Source organism: Octopus sinensis, linkage group LG27 (assembly GCF_006345805.1).
Source record: "Octopus sinensis linkage group LG27, ASM634580v1, whole genome shotgun sequence".
Taxonomy (NCBI): Eukaryota; Metazoa; Mollusca; class Cephalopoda; order Octopoda; family Octopodidae; genus Octopus; species Octopus sinensis.
Genome location: NC_043023.1, coordinates 6,577,100 through 6,582,099, shown reverse-complemented (window position 1 = coordinate 6,582,099; position 5,000 = coordinate 6,577,100).

Below are 5,000 nucleotides of genomic sequence, written 5' to 3'. Positions count from 1 at the left end.
AGCCCCTTGTGAGTAGTAAAGAAATAGGTATTTCGTCTGCCGCTACGTTCTGAGTTCAAATTCCGCCGAGGTCGACTTTGCCTTTCATCCTTTCGGGGTCGATAAATTAAGTACCACTTACGCACTGCGGACGATGTAATCGACTTAATCCGTTTGTCTGTCCTTGTTCGTCCCCTCTATGTTTAGCCCCTTGTGGGCAATAAAGAAATAAGAAACGTTAGCACGCCGGGTGAAATTATTAGCGGTATTTCGTCTGTCTTTACATTCTGAGTTCAAATTCCGCTGAGGTCGACTTTGCCTTTCCTCCTTTTGGGGTCGATAAATTAACTACCACTTACGCACTGGGGTTGATGTAATCGACTTAATCCCTTTGTCTGTGCTTGTTTGTCCCCTCTGTGTTTAGCCCCTTGTGAGCTATAAAGAAATAAGATTAATCACTTTTTCAATGTCCGTTCTTATGCGATTGGCTTTTGGTGAAGGGGGCTTTTCTATATTGTTGCCCTCTTTTGAGTTTCTTGTTGTGATGTTGGTTCATCTGGGACTCTGGACAGCAGAAAGTCAAGCTGTTTCTTGAAAACATCTATCATTACACCATGAAGATTCCGCAGATGTTTCGGCAAGGCATTAAAAAGCTGTAGGCCTTTGAATCCCAAGCTGCTGCACTACATAGTCCTCTCTCTATAGGGGTAGTTGGGACCTTGGACAACAGGAGATCAACTTGTTTCTTGAAAACATCTACCCCTATGCCGTAAAAATACCTCAAATGCTTTGGCAAAGCATTAAATAGCTGTGGACATTTGAATCCCAAGCTGCCGCAGTACATGGTCCTCACTAGACGGGATAGTTGGGACCTTAGACAACAGGGGTCAACTTGTTTCTTGAAAGCATCTACCCAACTCCTCGAAGGTCCCTCATATTTTGGCAAGGCATTAAATGGTTGTGGGACCTTGAATCCCAAGCTACTGCAGTACATGCCCCTAACTCTAAACGGGATAGGCGAGACTTTTGGAATAGTGAAGTGGCTTTCAGTTCAGCGGCTATTATATTGGGTTGTCCGGAAAGTGATTTATAGTAGCTTACCTTTCGACTTATTTTAGAACATGGTTGAGTCCATAAAATAGGATTTGACTACACCTCCATTTAGAACACAGTTTAAGCTATCTTTTCGTGAAGAAGGGTTTTATGTCCTATAACCTGTGTTAATTCTGTAAACCTTTAAAATGGAAGATAAGAAAGTTCATTTTCGGCACTTGATGCTTTGGGAACCAGACAAAAATTGCTGCGCTCGGCTGGGATGTGTTACCCAACCCTCTATTCACCAGATATTGCTCCTTCGGATTTTTTCACTTATTCAGGTCCCTGCAGAATGTCTTAATGGTAAAAATTTCAATTCCTTGGATGATGTAAAAGATACCTTGATGAATTCTTTGCCATGAAACCACCTCAATTCTGGGAAAGAGGTTATTTTCAAGTTAAAGGAAAGATGGAGACGCATTGTGCAACAAATGTTCATATTTGGTTGATTAAAAATGTAATGGCAAGTATTTATTGACCTTTTTCTTTCCTTTAAAAATCAGCACGAACTTTCCGTCCTGTAGTCGAGCAAATCGACCCTAGGACTTATTCGTTGGAAGCCTAGTACTTATTCTATCGGTCTCTAATGCCAAACCGTTAAGTTACGGGGACGTAAACACCAGCATCGGTTGTCAAGCGATGTTGGGGGGGACAAAGACAGACACACAAACATATACACACACATACATATATACATATACATATATACGACAGGCTTCTTTCAGTTTCCGTCTACCAAATCCACTCACAAGGCTTTGGTAGGCCCGAGTCTATAGTAGAAGACACTTGCCCAAGGTGCCACGCAGTGGGACTGAACTCGGAACCATGTGGTTGGTAAGCAAGCTACTTACCAATTGAAGCAAAGCTCTCGATACCAAAGTTTGGTGCCAGCCTCTCCATATATCACTGCAAATCTCTCTCGTCTTCGCCCCAGGGAGTGGAGTCGTAGCCCTTTGAGTCTCTCCCAGTAGCTCAGCTGTTTCATTGATACAATCTTCCTGGTGTATCACCGTTGAACTGTCTCAAGCTCTGCTATTAATTTGCCACTGTGGGATGACCACAACAGAGGACAGTACTCCAGATGGCTGAATACAAATGACCTCCATAGAACCAGCATAATTTCCTGGTCCCTTGTTCTGAAAGTTCTCAAGATCTAACCAGCTGTTCCCCTGTACATGACCACCACCTTGGTTGGCGAGCTGGCAGAAACGTTAGCACGCCGGGCGAAATGCGTAGCCGTATTTCGTCTGCCGCTACGTTCTGAGTTCAAATTCCGCCGAGGTCGACTTTGCCTTTCATACTTTCGGGGTCGATAAATAAAGTACCAGTTTCCCACTGGGGTCGATATAATTGACTTAATCCGTTTGTCTGTCCTTGTTTGTCCCCTCTATGTTTAGCCCCTTGTGGGCAGTAAAGAAATACATTAAATACCAGTTACGCACTGGGGTCAATGTAATCGACTTAATCCGTTTGTCTGTCCTAGATTGTCCACTCCGTGTTTAGCCCCTTGTGGGCAGTAAAGAAATAGGTATTTAGTCTGTCGTTACGTTCTGAGTTCAAATTCCGCCGAGGTCGTCTTTGCCTTTCATCCTTTCGGGGTCGATAAATAAAGTACCAGTTTCCCACTGGGGGTCGATGTAATCGACTTAATCCCTTTGCCTGTGCTTGTTTGTCCCCTCTATGTTTAGCCCCTTGTGGGCAGTAAAGAAATACATCTTGGTGACATGCATGTGAAACGAAGCCTCGTTGCTCGTATCAATCCCCAGATCAAGCACTGTATGTGACTCTTTGGTCCAAAGTATTGTCGTTGCAGATGTGAGCACTGGCTTTCTAATAGCGGTGGGCCTAGAATTTACCTGCATTAAACCACATGTTGTTTTCTTCAGTCAATTTATATATGGCATCTAGGTCTTTCGCTCGAAGATTAGCATCGGGGTTGGAGTGGGGAGGATGTCCTTGATGTTTGCGCTACTTTTGTGTCGTCAGCATAGCTAGTAAGTGTGGCTGTCTACGTAACTGATGGCATGTCCAAGAGAACCACCATAAATAGCAGCAGCCCCAGTACAGTTCCCTGGGGCACTCCACTATCTATTACATGATTTTTTATTACCCACAAGGGGCCAACAAAGAAGGGACAATACAAATCGGGGAACTTAAAATATAACAAAAGTGGATGAAAAATAAGACGAAATAAAATTTTAAAATAATGAGTTATGAAAAAGATATTACAATGAGGTGCAATGTCCACTCGATCCCCGAAATCCCCGAAATCGAGTGGTTACATTTTTGTCAGTCTCTCCCATATTGATTTTTTCAAAAATTTTACACAATTCACAAAGTTTATCACACAAAAATGTTCATATCTATTACAGTCAGCTTGGAGATAGCTTCAGTGGTTGCCACAGCCTCGCTTGTCTTTTAAGAAGTCAGGTAACCATCTTTCTGTTTTTCTGGCTATGCCAGGTATCTGCAGCTTAGGACAATCTTATCAAAGTCCTTGATCAACTGAAGAGATGCCGGCGAGGGTTTCCGCCCCGACATCCGAAACTCGGAGTTTTATCATGGCTACCAAATATTTGTCACATATTATAGTTACACACTCACACACACACACACACACACACACACACACACACATCTGTAAATGTAATATGGGACAATTATTCGGTAGCCATGATAAAACTCCGAATTTCGGATGCCGAGGTGGAAATCCACGCCGCCATCTCTTCAGTTATCCGGCCATCGGAAAAATTACTATGAAAAATGACCGTTATACAAAGGGAAATTACTGCGTGATTGACCGTTATTAAGACAAAAGAGCAATTTGAATGACCCCTAAGTGAAGGAAGGGAGTAAATGTAAGGGAGTATACAAAGAGTAAACCACATCTATTTACGCACACACATGCGCGCGCAAAAAAGTTCATACAAACATCTATATGCGAACATACACAAGAAAAAACAGGGCTAACGGCAAAAATACAGGAAAATGTGTAAAAAATCAACGAGTAAAACACGTCTATATACGCACATACTCGCATGCACGCACACACGCACACATCTATATACGCACATACCCGCGCACACGCACACATCCACATGCGCGCACAAGAGATTCCATATACACGTCTATATACGTACAGGGAAAATGCAGGGTGGAAGGTAGAATACAGAAAAATTATGTGTAAAAATATATAAGCAATAAATCTATAGACCAATACCTCTAGATATCTTGCAAACAACTTGCACATGCAAGTGCTACCCGTTAAAAGATCCGTATACCGGAAGCTAGCAAGTGTATGGGGTCATCAGGAGAGAATGCGTGCTGTCTCGGGGCCTACCTCTCGACGGCGTCAATGCGCACCGGCCCCCCTCACTGATATGAGGCCCCGCTTGCTAGATCAGCTAGTTATGAAGAACTCAATATACTTCTAGCCATCGCTCATCGTCTCTTTTTAACCAAATCCAGTGGCTAGCCTTCTCCACTGTAGATTGGATATCAGTCATGGTGGTATTGACTTTACGATGAGTTAGGCCTAGCGATAACAACAGTCGTCTCACGCTGTGTCCAACAAACCCTCTACATCCGACTTCGATAGGAAAATGTTCCGCTTTCCAGCCTGCGTATATGTATAAAAAATATAAATAAAAAATATATAAGAAATATAAGTAAAAGGTATAAAGACATAAAAAGCTTGTACGTGGACACAATACAGAAAGCAAGTTCTCTCTGTAATCTCGGGGGGATCAGATACGTAACAAATATTTTGCCACATATGGGCATGATCCGAAAAGTTCAGTTCTTGAATTCAGACATGTAGCAGGGTCTAAGCTGCTTTTCCAGATGAGCCATCTTTCCATATCACATAGACCGCACTTTCCACTGCTGTCGGTGTAGAGCTTACACTTGGCTCAGATCTTCCAATG